Source organism: Parasteatoda tepidariorum, chromosome 10, assembly GCF_982258835.1.
Source record: "Parasteatoda tepidariorum strain Cologne lab strain chromosome 10, Ptep-v5.0, whole genome shotgun sequence".
Taxonomy (NCBI): Eukaryota; Metazoa; Arthropoda; class Arachnida; order Araneae; family Theridiidae; genus Parasteatoda; species Parasteatoda tepidariorum.
Genome location: NC_141764.1, coordinates 90,539,676 through 90,557,276, shown reverse-complemented (window position 1 = coordinate 90,557,276; position 17,601 = coordinate 90,539,676). Strand labels below are relative to the sequence as shown.

The following is a 17,601-nucleotide window of genomic DNA, read 5'->3' as shown; positions in this document are numbered from 1 at the left end:
GGATACCAGGTGAATACTGAAAGTGGAAACAATACGTATTCATATTGGGCTGCTGAGGCGTCAGAGAATGTGTAGAGGCTGTTCCAGCGATTATGGCTTCGCCGTCTATTGAATGAAATTATTATAAGTTGTCCGCTGTAATTTTAGTCTGCCATTTGCTCTTGTTTTGGTCTTCCAATTATGCTGAGATCTGCGCATGTGTGGATGAGTGTGTGAGGGTGGCATAATGTAGGAAGCTTTGATAATGATTGCGAATGAATAATAATTAGAGATATCTAACTATTATTAATTCCAGAGAAAAATATTCTCGAGTCTTAAGATTCTGTTCCTAAATCATGGAAATTGGACTTCATGAAATATTCTATGGAGTGTTTAAGAAATCAATTTATTTTTATTTTTTAAAAGCTGCAATTTTAATGTTTATTGTATTTTTACTTTACATTGATAGAGGGATTACTTATAGTCATACTCCAGATAAAAAAAAAATTACAAATTTAAAAGCATTGAACCAAAGTTTTATTTATTATTTTTTTTACCAAAAAACAGTTATTATGAATATATTTAAAAACTAAGAGTAATGTTAAAACCGAGATAGAAAATTCTAGCAGATTATTAAGTTTTAGAATTTTTTAAAAATGACATTTCAACCACCGTATATTTTTATTTTAATGCAGAATTAACAATTCATCAATGAGCAAAAATGAGCAAAATAAATTTCCTTTTAGTTGCAGCAATAGATTTTGAAAATATGAATACAGACATCATATTAATAAATGTGGTTAACTTTATAGCGTAATTAACCAATAAATTCCTAGTTTTGGAGAAAAAATGTCATTTTAATATTTAATATTTTACCGAAATCAACAGAGATATTTATTATAGAATCACAAATTGGCTTTAAAAGAAAATACTTATTAAATAAAAATATGTAACCTCATTATTTGATGAAATAGACATTATTAAAGATATAATTAAAAGCTTAAAATACTTTGAAACCAACATTTAAATTTTGAAAAGATTGTAAAACAAGACAGTCTACCCATCCACATGCTCCGAAAAACTCGGATGTTTTTTTTAAAGAAAAAAACGCGTCTAAAAAACCTAATCCAACCCATATATAAGTGGGATGTTTTATCCAGAAATGATGAAAAAGGAGTTGATTTTTTTCCTATTATTACACCCTTATAAACCTTTTCTTCCTATTATTACTACATCTGTAATTATAATTTCATACATTTTTGAATATTTTCTTTAAATTATTATACCATTTTTAAGCTAATAATCTCAATTACTCTCGAAAAAGCTGTTGACCAAAAATTGTTCTACATTTCATTTTATGTGAAAATATATTAAGTTTTAAAGAAAAAAAAATGTTTTAACGAAGTAGAAATAAAACACATTATACTCTTCATAATTTATCAGAATTTTTTAATCTCAATGATATCACATAATATTCATTTTATAAGGAAATTCTTTAATTAATGATTTACCGGCTAACTAAATTAAAATGAATGCCACATTTAGTTAATTAAAGTTCTGTAATAATATCTATTGGTTTTGGTTCACTCTTTAAATATCCAAGTTCTAAAGAAGGTTAAAATAAACCTTCTTTTTGGCTTTTTTGTGACCAAAACTGTTTCTCAGTTTGAACCAAATATGTCCACATGTAGAAAACATGCTTTCAATTGCTGCCGAGAATGCTGGTTTAAGTTTTGCATTATTTTTGTAATTGCGAGTTAGACTGAGAAGTTAATGTCAAAGAACATCATATTTTATGTCAACTGATAATATTCAAAACTAAACTTCCTTTATAATAAAAATTATATGAAGCTGTGTAATTATTCTCATTTTTCAGTCGCCTTTGTCTAAATACATTTTATGTTTTACAAATCCTCGAATACTAACGCAACACATTGTTATAGAATTAGTAGTAAAATCATTTTGTTATCTTTAGGATATAATATGCATTTACCCGTAATCCATTCGTTAAAAAACTATCAACAAATATGATTCAAATTTTAAAGACGTTATTTAAAATATTTTTAAAACATCTTTAAAATCTTATTTACAGTAGTCACAAATCATTATCAACAGTCACAAAATTTAATCTCATTTACAACACTCGAGTACAACATACACAAAAATCTTTATATATTTGAAGCTATAAATTAAAAATATTCTTAGTCATCTTTTGTAAAAAAATTTAATTCGGTCAGCAAAGAAAAATTTCTAAAAATCAAAAAATAATCAGGAAGAATAAGAAATGAATAAGAAAGAAAAGTCTCAGGAAATAACTATAATTTTTTGAAATAATTGTAAACTTAGAAACAGGAAAAATAAATTTATTCAAAACTATTAAATACAAGCTGCACATTTACAAAAAATATTTAATTCATGATTTTTCTGTAAGTTTCTCATCACATGAAATCCCAGGAATTCACTTGATCTATCTATACAGACAAAAAATAACAATTAAATTTGCTAAAAAAATTCAAAAGAAAAGAATTTACCATGCTGAAAACTGGATTCAATATTTAAAACAATATTGTTGTGAATCTCGCCAAAAAATCAATGTGATAAAGATTAAAACTGAAAACACGATATTTCAAATTTTATGAATATCATAAAACAGCACAAAAAAACTACATTTATTTGTGGCAAACAAAAACTCAAAATTCGGTCCACAAAGCATTCAAGCAAATGAAATGAAAAATGGCAAGAATTACATTTGGACAAAACGACCCAGCGTCAGCAGCTGTCAAAGAAAGAGGGAAAAAAAGATATATCACCAAAGAGTTTGTAGTTTCATCTCAATATGCTATTTCTTAGAAAAGCATCTCCTTTCATCTTGCGTCAACACATCGATAGTTATATTAAATCTACAATGGTTTGTTTTTTCCCTTCACGCATCTTTCGGCCGTCTTTGTCTCATTAATATTTCAAAGATAATATTTTTCAAATGGAATGTACGTGTAGTATAGAGAGAGTTATTAAAATTAATGTTTAGCAATAAAAATCAATTAATTCTTAACCTCACATGATGATATATTATGCTATTTTTCTAACGATTTAATGATTTTTTTTTTACAATTTTTTTCTCTTCACAAATATTTTTTAAATAAGATTTTCGAATAATATGTGTGTGATTTCCCTCAAAAAAAATTTTTTTCTTCCACAAATCTCTTTGCTACCTTTGCCTCGTTAATATTTTAAAAATAATATTATTCTTCATATGGAATACACATACATAATGGAATGAGTTACCGAAATTAGTGCTTTGTAACCTTTATTAATTTTGCATTGGAATGTTACAGGAAAAAACTGAACTATTTAACTATGATGAACGATTTTATTTTCCCTCAACGAACCTTTTATTTCGCTGTCTTTATATATATATATATATATATATATATATATATATATATATATATATATATATATATATATATATATATATATATATATATATATATATATATATATATATATATATATATATATATATATATATATATATATATATATATATATATATTACTTGAAAACATGCAATGCTTTTTATCATGATCTACTTAATATTTTCTCTGTAAAATTGTTGTGCAAACAAAATTAGTTTTGTAACAGAAGCTTACATGAAAATATATTTAGGCGTATTTTCACCATTTAACTGTAATTAACAATTTTATTTCTTTTCTATGAATCTTTTTGCTGTATTTATCTCGTTCATCTTTCAAAAAAAAATTTCCATGATGTATGCATTGTAGTTACTAAGTTTTACTTTCAATAGCCATTCATTGAAGTCCACAACTATTTTTATATCAGAACATTACATGAAAATATATTTAGATACATTCTTTAATTTTTTATTTAATATTTTAAATGTAGAAACTTTTTCTTTCTGTTAAATTGTTTGCAGTTTTTGTATCGTTAATATATGAAAGATAATATTTATAATATGAAATATATTGTTGCATGAAGTACTAAGTTTAATGTTGGGAACACAAAATTAATTTCGTATCAGAACCTTAGAGGAAAATATATCTAGTTGTTTTTTTAACTAAATAATATTTATGAAATTTATTTTAAATTGATTTTAATTAAACTTGTATTTATTGGAGTGATATCAATTTTGTGTGTGACCGAATGAAATTTTGGAAGAGTTTAGTAACCCCAGTTAATTCTGGGTTAGGAATTTATATTAAAATATAATTTGTTGCTTTTTAACTATTAAACTAATACCTTTCGAAATTTGAAAAAGTAATAGAAAAGTAATTTAAATAAAATTACAATTAAATAAAATTCAGTATATATTTTGGTACATTTTTAACTTATTATTAGTGTTTCTAATATTTAATACTTGAATATAAAGTATGCTTTTTCTGCTTATCATGTAATAAAGCATTACATTTATTTATTTATTTTAACGTAATTTTATCATATTTCTGGATTTTAAACTTTTTACATCATTCAGTAAATTCACGATTTTAACTTGATTTACCACGCTCTGTTTTCCATGGCATATATGCTATTCTCAATTTGTGAAATAACAATATTTTATAGAAAGTCTGTGAAATAACAATATTTTATAGTCAGAGCCTTGTACGGAATGCCTTATCATTGTATAATAAACCTATTTCATAAAATGCCTTATCATTGTATACCTTCTATATAGAATGCATATACTTTCTATAGAATAACAAATGCTCTCCTGATATAGTATTACTATAGACTTTGCTTAGTTATTACAAGGAATACCTGTTGGAGTTTCATTAGTAATGTATTAAATACTCAAGCAATTCATGAAATACTAATCATTTCATGCTTAGATGGTTTGTCATCAGTTTTACCATAGAATGCCTAGACAATGTTTGAAATATGATTCAAATTAGACTTTGCCGGTAGATTTTAGATGTTCTAAACAATGACAAGGCATTCTACACCACATTATCAAACTTCATACAACTTCGGTAACATATTGAATGAAGATATAAAGTCATGTATGCTGGATTATGATGCGAAAATCATACAAAATTAGGGAAAACAGTGCATGTGCATCTCTTTAAAGTGAAAGAAAAATATTTTTTGCTAAATTAAATAATGATTAATTTTGCAATATCCTTTTTGATGTAATGCTAGGAATTTTTTTGTTAGAATTTGTTAACATTATTGTCCGATAATAGTAAGGCTCTTGATTAATGGTGGTTTTTTGAAATAACTGCTTAACATTTTTGACGAAATTTTAAAAGTTATGCTAAACTACAATACTTTTCATCGGTCATTTGTATTTCTCAGTGCCATTTGTTTATTTTGAGTATGTTTGTTTAATTCCTTAAAAAGATACTAATTTATATCACTTGAAATGAAAGAATACGAAACTGTTGCCTGGAGAAAATTTTTGTTAGGGCAAGCTTACTTTTTTCAACTAAGCTAGCAATGCACATTCTATTAATAAAGCTAAAGACATTTTTTAAACATTTTTTTTCTCCAAATAACTAATAATAAAAATATTTTTTTTGTATCGACTAGCTATAATTTTCTTAAAGTAAAAATCTTCCTAATAAATTTTCTGAATAAATGATATCTGCATACTATTACAAAAACTAAATAAAATTTTATGTTCCATTTTTATATATCTTTATAATTAATGAAGGATAAAGTTATAAAAAAATGTATATAAGATACAATACCCTACAATAATGGAAGAGACACTTTTATTTTTTGAATTTTTTTAAATTTCTCAATAAATACTTGAACGATTATTTTGTTATTTTAGAAGCAATTAGGTCATGCGATTTTTCATACTTACTAATAAGGTTTAAAACTTTCAGAGGTTATAGGAACAGTCAGTAAATTTCGATGAAAAACAAGTATTTTTAATCACCCTTTGCCAGAAAATTAAGCCATAAACTTGTAACTTATACCGATTACTTTGGTTGTTATTTTCAATAAATGCATTAAATTTCAATAACCTAGCTTTAATATTTGTATAGATATGAAGATATATAGATTTAATGACAAATGATAATACCATGCAATAATCATCCGGACACCAAACTGTGATAGTAAAGGAATGAACAGAATGAAACAGAATAAAAAAATCTCTTTATAGGGTATTGATCTTCCATAATGCCGATGTCATTTTTAATAAATCTTGTATAATAGTACAAAATGAGATTTATTTAAAACAACTTATTATTTTGAGCTTTTGTTAAAAAAAATACAAAAACTACTTAAAAAATTGCTAGAAACTCTTAAAATTTTTAAGATATTCAAATCAATTTTCTTTCCTTAGTGGCCAAAATAGGATTCCCTACAAAATTATTAAAAAGATTTTTCAAATTATTTCCGTGAATGCGCAGTATAAAAGAACTATTTCAAATACTCATAGCTTGTGCAATTTTTAAGAATTTTTTTTCAAATTTCAAAACAATAATTTTGAAATTATTTTTTAATTGCTCAAAAAATTTTGCTTAATTTTACTGAATATTTTTTAAAGTTATAGCAAGGAAACGTAAGACAAAAAATTAAATTTTTATGAAAATGTTCATATCTCCATAAATATTCAAGTTAGGCTAATGAAATTTTATGCAGTTATTGCAAATAACAACCAAAGTAATCGGTATAAGTAAGATTTCTAATCAAGTATAGGGCGTTCAAAAATACTTTTTTCTTGTTTGATTTATTGTTAGTCTCTGAAACCTCTGAAAGTTACCTTACAGCTAAGTGTAAAAAATTGCATGAACTAATTACATCTAAAGTATCACTATATCATTGGAAATCAGGAAATTGATATTTTTAACAAGTTTTAATCAATCGATTTTGTAATATCAAGATCCTAATAATGTCTATTCTTAAGTTTTAGCATTGTAAGTGTGGCAATCACTTTTGAAATAACGCTTATCATATATCAAGTATATAATAAATTTTCACCTAACACTAAAACCTGGCAATCGTATTTAAGTTTAATCGAAAAATTACTTTTTAAAAATAATAAATTGTGAAAACTGAGTTATTGGTTTATGTGTAAATTTTTGTCATTAGAAAAATCCTTAAATGCATCTTCCTTCTCAAATTATTTAAATTATTTAAGATCTTTTTCATTTCTTAAACAATCCAATTTTTTTCAAATAATATAATAACTTTTATGCAAGCCACTTTTTCTTTCTACAACAGACGATATGTTACCCACATTTTATTATCCTTATAAAAAGAAGAAGCTAAGAGATTCAAACTAAAAAAAATTTAGAAAATAAAATTATAAAGCCGTATATTGCTCTGTAATGGTCAGTCTTAGAAATATTTTTTTTTAATAAAAAATATATACTTTTAAGGCATCGTGCCAACATTCAATCTAAAGAAATGGAGCCTTTCACTTTAGATGCATATTTTGCAACTCAAATTCTAAAGGATACATCATCGTTTGTCATCTGTGCAGTGAAAAAGCATTTTTTAGGGGACAAAAATGCAACGCATAAAATTGAGCCAAATATTCTGTCGATGCACTTTAGATATTTTTTTATTTTATTTATTTTATAAGTCATGTGATATGTTTTTGTCGCCTTGTATTTGAAGCAACTCAACCAAAATAGGGTAAGATGTTTTTGTATAAAATAAACTATTCATAAAATTCTTTCTGTTTGTAATTTTTATGCTGTTGCATTTCTATTCCGTTTTTGCTATTTCTGTTTTCGTACCGTATTTCATACCGTATGTTTTCATATATTTAATAATTTCAATTTCATTTGCCTATTTTTCGTTCCGTTAGGATTTAGTTGTTTATCTCTCTCTCTGTATATATATATATATATATATATATATATATAGCGTAAATAAACAGACCTTTCGGATAAATATATGAATTATCAGTTTTAATACCAATTAAGAAATATTTTAAAAGTAACCATATTTAGAAATATAAACTTCAGGAAAAGTTTGCACTTTAAAATTTTAATACATAAAAATATAATGAAAATTTATTTTTATAAGCAAAGGAGTAATTGTGAAGAAAGGAATGTAGAAATTACCATTAATTGGTCAGATTTCTTTTCAAGTTCATTCATGCGTTTTGTCTTAATAATTTGTTTTAATTTGATACCGAAAATTTTTTTTATACGTTTTTAGTAAAACGTTTATTTGAAAATGTATTTTTAATATTACTGGCTTGCTGTAGTAACAGCAAAATATGCTCCAAAATTTTGCTAATAATCAAAAATCAATTGCATTTAGAGAGAAACATTACTAAATTTAGTTAAATATTTAAAACATTTTTACAATAGCTAAGCCTATTTTTTATTCCCTAGTCATGCTTATTTTTTTGAGAAATTTTATCAAAATCCTCGTGATTTGACAATGATAATTTATGTAAAAGTTTGTAATAGCGTTTTAAAAATAAGATCTTGAATAACATGCACTTAAGAATAGTGCTTACTACATTTTTATTCAAAAGTTAAGCATAACTATCTTTAATACTTATTTTTAGTTAGAGAAATGCTTAAGTTTTTCACATCAGTGTAATTTTCATATTGTGACTTCATTGCTAACAGTAATGCTCTACTATCTACATATACTTCATCAACTGCTTAATACGTTTTTGTCCATAATATATAATACATTTTTGTTAATTATACAAAATATATCTGATTTATACTTAATATAAAGTGTTGATTAATATATAATTAATATAAAATATAAAATCTTTGCGTCTAATATGTGTATAAAAATTTGTGTGTAGATTTGATTTTAGCATTAATAAAGACTATTTAAATATGATTTCAAGATATAGAGATGCATTTATTGTGCTAAGTCGGACCATATTACCGTTCAAATTAAACTCTCCTACACTTGATAACCATGAACTACGATGCTATGGTTCAATTTAAATGGATACACTATAATATTTCAATCGCTCTTGGGTAGTAGCAAACTTTAATCATATTATGGTTCAATGTACTGATATGATTCAACTTTGAATCAATTTTTCTGAAAGTACTTGTAGTTTCTAACATTAGTGAAAAGATATTACTTATAATAAATGAATGTGGTGGTATGAGTGATTGAAACTATCCTTCATGAAACATTTGTTGCAAAACATAATAGGAAATAAGTTTTATGCATTTGCACTTAATGGATCTTGTGCATAAACTAATGCAAAAGATGTTTTCATTTACTAAAATGCAATTGTACCTGGTGGTGAGCAAAATTTAATTACTGATTGCAAGTAACTAATACAAAACAGATATTGCTCAAGAATTGATAATCAGGAACATAATGATAGATAAAAAAATATAACATGTTAATAAAATTGTAACAGATATTTTTTATTTAAAAATTCTAAAAATGTCCTCTCATTTATATTTTATGTTACACGAATATTGTAAAATGATAGATTTAATACTTAAAATTACTTTAAAAATCATTTTTTTATATGTACAAATTATAGAGTAAAAGAACTCAATGAGTTCATATTACGGTTTATAATTTTTATTACAAATTGGTATTTGTTCAAATGGAAAATACAAGAGCACTGATTAAAAATTTTTTAAAAACAATATTATTTCATATAAGATGAATATTGTTTTTCTAACGAAAATAGTTTATAAAGCTTACGGTATTGTCTTTTTCCAGCAACTGTGCATATTTTTACAATTTTATACTGTATAAACCAGTATCTGAGCGGTGCATAGCTTGTTGAAATGTTTCAAGACTATATTCTTGTTTTTCTAACTGTTTCTGAGCAAACTATCTTGCTCTTATTTACAAAATTTCAAAAAATTGCTGAGTTATCATAGTTTTCTTTCAAAATTATAGAAATCTTTCTATTTTTAGAAATAATTTTTGTAATGCATGATATACATCGATAAATATAAGAAAATATTAAAATGAAATTTCTTTACGGTCAAATGTTAATATTATTAAGAAGATCTAATTGCTATAATACCTATTCGTATAGCATACCAGAGTCAAGTTTAAGTTACTAAATGCAACATTGAATGCTATAAGCCTTTCAAAACATTTTGGAATGTTTTCAATTTTCCATGCTAACAAATATATGTCATAAAAAGCATCTGAAAGATTTAAGAAATTATTACAAGAATGCAACTAGAAGTAAAGTACAAATTTTTTATAATAGCTAACAAAGTAAGTAGGACCACTTTCATACAGATAGTAAAGGAATTTAAATACAACTTCATAATCACAAATGAATAAGTTTATGACACAGAAGATCATTTCGATTCAATACAGAAATATTCGAGTGTATTTCAAAGTGCAATTATTTATTTAAAATATGCTTCCGTATAATACGGAAATGATAATCTGATCCATGAAATTTTTCATTGCAACAGCTTTATTTTTCACACTTTGTAATTTCTTAATTTTGTTTTTGTTGAATAACAAATATATCTCTAAATAAAAATAGAAATTGTTATGATGTGCATAAATATAATCCCTGATTTTATGTGATATTATCCTTAATTCAAATGAAATAGCTATTCAATTTCATCAATGTAGTTAAGATTTGAGACTGTTCTCTAAGTGAGATAACTTTTTTGTAAAGTAACAAATATTTTTGAGAAATAATTCTGAAACACAACTTTTTGTACTTTGAGTGTATGCAGCCTCTTTTTTATACGATATTATTCTTGAAACAATCTATATTACTCATCCCAAAACAAGTATGCAGCAAAATAAGCAAAAATACCTACTTAATTGTTCTTATTTATGAATTACTTTTTTAAAGTCAAAAAGATTGATTAATTTCGTAAAATTGCTGGTTATATAGTTCATTTAAAATATAGTTCGAAACAGAAATAGAACTTTTTGTACTGCGGTAGTAAAGCAATTATTTATTTCTTACGATGTTATTATAATTGAACAAATATATTCATCTTTATTATTTACCTGTTCCCAAATCAAGTACATTCTACCGGCATTCGTTTTTACGTGACACTTTTATTCTGAAAATCAAATGTGTTACAAGGTGACAGATATTTAAGAGAAATTATTTTGCAGTACAAGTAGGACTTTTTACATGGTACGAGAACACAAACTCGTTTTTTTATGTTATTTAGGAAGGGGTTAGTACTAATGATTACAGATTTAATATTTCATGAATAATAAGTACATTTGTTCGATATTTTAATTTATGTAAGATATTTTTAAATTTTTAATATTTAATTTTTCATAAAACTAAAGATATTTTAGTGAAATGCTTTTTTTTTTTTAGATAAAACTGTTTGTTCTATGTTAGATAATGTAACTGTAATGCTTTACTTATTAATCTTGAAATTTTAAAATAATATTCAATATTACTAAACTCCTTTCAAAAATAAGAAAATTTCTTACAAGTTGTTATCTACATGGCATTTCAGTTTTTCCGTAAGATCTGTGCTGAAATACATTATCTTTTTTTTATGTTATTATTCTAAAAATTATTAAAATTATCTTCTACTTTACTGAACACTACCTGAAACAAGAATAATTTATTGATGTTTTTTGTGACCTTTTAATTTTTTAATAAAATCAGAAATATCTTACATAAATAGTTCTTAATCAGAAACGGGTATTTTTGCACTGTGCAGATGTAGGTAAACAGTCACTTGCTACTTTTGTTATTATTTTTGAAATTATTAGATATATATCTTCAATATTACTAAACTCTTCTTAAAGCAAGAATATTTCTTGGACGATCTTCTTTATGAAACAATTTAATTGCTTTTTGAAGAACAATAAACATTTTAAAGAGGGAAGTCTGACATAAAAATTGCACTTTTTGTACTGCGTGGAAATACGGTTATTTCTCTTGAAGCTTTTAAAATTTTTTTCTACTTTTAAACCTCTTTCTAAAACAAGAATATTTTTTAAACGTTCTTCTTTGTATTTTGATTTAATAAAATTTGAGAATATTGTAATAAAATGACAAATATCTTTGAGAAATATTTCTGAATCTCAACTAGTTCTTTATATACTGTATTGGAGTGCAATATATTATTTATGTTATTACAGCCAAAACAATTAAAAACGGCTTCTACCTTACTGTCCGCTTCCTAAAACAAGAATATTTTTAGACGTTCTTCGATGCATTTAGATTTAATAAAATTTGCGAATGTTTTAATAAAACGACCAATATCATTGAGAAATATTTCTCAAACTCAACTAGTTCTTTATATACTGTATTGGAATACAATATCTTACTTCTTATATTATTACACTCAAAACAATTAATAGTGTTCTCTACTTCGCTGCCCTCTTCCTAAAATAAGAATATTTTTCATACGTTTTAGAAGAATTTTTTTAAATAAAATTTGCGAATGTTTTAATAAAATAACAAATATCTTTGAGATATATTTCTGAAACTCAACTTGTTCTTTATATACTGTATTGGAATACAATATCTAGTTTCTTATGTTATTACTCGCAAAACATTAAAACTGTCTTCTACTTTACTAACCTCTTCCTAAAACAAGAATATAGTTCTTCATTACATGACAATTGAATTTTTCAGTAAAGTAATAAATATCTTGAGGAATTATTCTAAAGCACAAATATTTTCTTATACTGTTTGGGAATACAATCTTTCATGACTTATGTTATTATTTTTGAAACTTTTAAAAATAATATTCCTAAACTCATCGTAAAACAGTAATATTTCTTGGACGTTCTTCGTTTCAGAGCAATTTAAAATTTTTCAATTATTATAAATATTTCAAGGAAATAGTTTTGACACACAATTGGAACTTTTCATACTATGTAGAAGAACAATCTTTTATTTAAGTAATTTTCCTTGAAGCTATTAATATTTTCTTTAATTTTACTAACCTCTTTCTTGGATGTTCTTCTTTCCGTGACATCTTAATATTTTAATAAAATAAGAGAAATCTTCGAAAAATAATTCTTTAATAGAAATAGGTCTTTTAGTACTGTGAAAGAATACAGTCTCTTATTTTTGTTGTTTTTCTCAAAAATATTATAAATGTCTTTTTGGCTAACATCTTTCGAAAACAGGAATATTTTTAAACGTCTTTTCATGCATGATGTTTTAAATTTCTTATAAAATAACAAACATAGTCGAGAAATAATTCTGAATGCAAATAATTCTTTGTGTGCTATGTTGGAATACAATAAGTTTTTCTTGTGGTTTTACTCTTAATGATATTAAACTTACTTTAAAACTTTGTTACTTTAGTACCCTCTTCCTGGAACAAAAATAAATCTTGTCATTCTTCATTACGTGACATTTAAATTTTTTTAATAAAATGACAAATATCTTTGAGAAATAATTCTGAAACACAAATATGTCTTCTTGTACTATGTTAGAGTACCGTTTCTTGTGTTTTTTTCTTCCAAACTATTAAAACTATCTTCAATAATACTAAACATTTTCCAAAGCAAGACTATTTTTGGGTGTTCTCTTTTGCGAGGCAATTTAAAACTTTTTTATGATAATACATATTTTAATTAAATAATTCTGAAAAAGAAAACTTATTGCACTATGGGGGAATACACTTTCTTCTTTCTATTAGTAATACTCGCGATATAATTTATCTTTTATAAAAAACAAGAATATTCTTCAGGAGAGTTCTTTACGTATAGATAAATTACCCAAACATAGTTGTTACCGTAAGTAACGTGATTTTTATAAGTAATAGCGAATGTTTTAAAAACATTTCTGAAACTCAAATGTGACTTTTTGTTTGTGCAGTAATTCAAATCCTTTTTTTTTTCGTATTTCGTGCAATATTATATTATATTATATTATATTATATTATATTATATTATATTATATTATATTATATTATATTATATTATATTATATTATATTATATTATATTATATTATATTATATTATATTATACTATATTATATTATATTATATTATATTATATTATATTATATTATATTATATTATATTATAATATATTATATTATATTATATTATATTATTTTATATTATATTATATTATATTATATTATATTATATTATATTACATTATATTATATTATATTATATTATATTATATTATATTATATTATATTATATTATATTATATTATATTATATTATATTATATTATATTATATTATATTATATTATATTATATTATATTATATTATATTATATTATATTAACGTTTTAGAAAATATTTCTGCAACTCAAATGCGACTTTTTACTTTGTGAGAAAATAGAATTCCTGATTCCCAGTGTTATTTTCCATGATACTTATAGAACCTTCGATATTACTAATCTTCTTCCTTAAACTAGGAAATTCCTCAAAAGTTCTTTTTCTTTACATGACTCATAAAACTTTTTTGTAAGATAAATGCTTTAAAATAATATTTCTAAATCCCCTTAATCCTTATTAACTCTTTGTTTTTCTTCTAGATTATAATCCCCTATTTCTTGTATTATTTTCTCTGACATCAATGAAACTGTGATTTTTTATTACTAATCTACTGTCAAACCAAGAACATTCATGTCTTTGAAGTTCCAGTTTTTTACGTGACAAATGAAAAAACTTCTCTTAAGTATTTGAGTTAATTATTTAAATAAATAATTCTGGGAAACAAATGAAATATTTCATATTATGTGGAAATAAACTTTCTTATTCTAGTGTTTGGGTTTCCAGACACTATTAGAAATACCCTCGATATTATTTATCGCTTACCAAAACAAGAACATCCTTCAGAAATTCTCCTTCATTACGTGACTTACAAATGTTTCGTAGATGTTAACAAATATTTTAAGAAATATTTCTGAAACTCAAATACAACATTTTATTTCCGGCAAAAATACTATTACTTTTATCTCGTGCTAATTTTCTTAATACTGTTAGAACCATCTTCAATGTTACTAATTTCTTCCATAAATTATAGCATTCTTCAAAAGTCTTTATATATGTCTATTTCTTATATTTTTTCAATGGTAAGAAATATTTCCGAAAATAATTCGGAAAATCAAATACGACTTTTGTGCCGACTTTTGTTTGCTTTTGTACAGATATACAAGTCCTTATTCCCCGTGTTAATTTCCTTGATAGTGCTAAAACCTGCGATGTTACTAATCTCTTACCTAAACTTAAAGTTCTTCAGAAAATCTTATTATTTACGTGACTTATAAATTTTCCATATACGGTAACAAATGTCTTAAAAAATAATTCTGAAACTCAAATGTGACCTTCTTCTTGATTCTATTAAAATCTAATTTCTTCCTTAAACTGGAATATATATATATATATATATATATATATATATATATATATATATATATATATATATATATATATATATATATATATATATATATATATATATATATATATATATATATATATATATATATATATATATATATATATATATATATATATATATATATATATATATATATATATATATATATATATATATATATATATATATATATATATATATATATATATATATATATATATATATATATATATATATATATATATATATATATATATATATATATAAAGAGAGAGAGAGAGAAAGTTTTTGTCTATGATAACAAATGTTTCAGAAAATAATTCTGTAACTTAAATGTGACTTTAGCTTTGTGCAGTGATACAATTTCTAATCTCCTGTGTTCTTAAAATTTTATATGAAAAATGCTTTAAAGTACTAATTTTGGATTCCCATAACCCTTATTAACTCTTTGTTTCTCTGATAGATATAATTCCTTATTTCTTGTATCAGTTTCTTTGAAATCATTAAAATTGTTTTTCAATTACTAATCTATTTCTTTACCAAGAGCATTCATTTCTTAGTTCCTTTTTACTTGACAAATGAAAAAGAGTCGTAAGTTAACAAATTATAATAAGAAATAATTCTGAATTAAAGAATTCTGTACAACAAATGGAATTTTTTGATCTAAGAGAGATTACAATTACTTTGTTTTATTGCTGTTATTCTTACCGCTATTAAGACAATATTTTTTTCGCCGATATTTTCCCGAAACAAGAACATTCCTCAAAGGTCCTTCTCCTTTATGTGACATTCAACTTTACCCTTCAGATCACTACCTATTCTTACAAGAAGTTCAAAGAACTTCAGTCCCTAAAAAAAAACCTAACGGATGCCCCTTTTTAAAAAGGGTTCCATCTTTTAGTACTTCCTTCGTGAATGCCAAGGTTAGCACACCACAGCAGGTAAAGGGAACTTTTTTTCCAGAACTATATAAGAATGGGCCTAAAATAGGTCAAGACTTTCGCTTCCTCTTGTTCCAGCGACAGTGAAATTTCTCAAATATGGTCGCTGCCCTTTGAAGGAAACTTACTCTAAAGAAGTGAAATATTTTTAGTCCTTTTCATCATCTGGAATGTTCTTTTACGCAGGTCTGTGGAGTCTGAGTTAAAAGGAATTCTGCCTGAGTCGGAACAATTTGTTCGACTTCGCCTGATTAAATATTAGGCTCTACAAATTAAAAGAAGAAATGATCTTATGAAAATCATTTAGACAAATAGTTATTTTTAACATGTGAATAAAAATATTACTCATTTGATTATTGTGATAATTACTTAAATTATAACTAATCAGAAATTTAATTTTTCGTTTAATCGCATTTTAATGGTTTTGTACCTATGTCAGTAATAAGAAAAGTGAAACAATCCAACAACAGCCCGTTGTGGGCCATGGGGATCATTTTAAGACACTACATTTTCGAGACTAACGGCATGATTGTGGCGATGTTATCAGCACTGCCCGCTGACCGTCTTTACTTCCTAAACTAGCTGGTACCCATTGATCTGAAGCTGATGGAACTTCAAGCTGCCACCGGGATCGAGCCCCAGTTCTTCAAAATGATAGTTCAGTGCCTTAACCACTGATCCATTGCGGCTCAGCCTGTGTCAGACATAAATACCTAATATAGATATAAATATAAATAATATGTTATGTAAAGTAATGGCATCCTGCTACTTTTTTCTGCAATTTGTTCCGGAATTTTTTACGTTTATTTACTTAGTAATAATGTTAATAATTTCCAGGGATTTCGTGAAAATTTTAATTAAGTATATTTCAAAGACAAGATTTAAAAAAAAATCTGCAGTCTTAGCACTGATTCCATACTACTGATTCCATAGCTTTGCTTTTATGTTTATTGTGTTCTCTAAATACTAGATATCACTCTTGCAAAACTTAAAAAAATAATTTATGGCTCATTTTTAAAGAATAACTACAAAATATATGATAAAAGTTCCATAATATTGATTAAAATTTTAATCTTAAAACATTTTGAAACTTAAATAATTAATTTTAAGTACAGAAAACTTAGCGTTTTATATATACAGTTCTTGCATTCATTTAATAAAATAATTTTTCGTTATTATTGTTAAAAACAGTTCTAACACGTCGAATTCTGTGCTTGCACTTTGAAAAAAACTGTTATTTAATATTTACATCTCTTTCTGTGTTAGTTCTTCTTATTTGAGTTTTGTGTTTACGTCATTTTTCGTTTGCTGAAAATATGGACTATGTAAAATTGATTACAAAGTCAATATTGCACATATAATATTTTTATTGAGAAGTTCTAAATATTACTTTGAAAATATTGACTATATAATTATTGATACTTACCTCATAG

At 24.6% G+C, this 17,601-nt stretch overlaps 1 long non-coding RNA gene across 1 annotated transcript in view; it reads left to right on the top strand.

Moving 5' to 3' along the window:
* The window catches only part of LOC107438165 (uncharacterized), a 168,533-nt gene that overhangs the window by 37,806 nt on the left and 113,126 nt on the right, over positions 1-17,601 (top strand). The gene's annotated exons all lie outside the window — the stretch shown is intronic.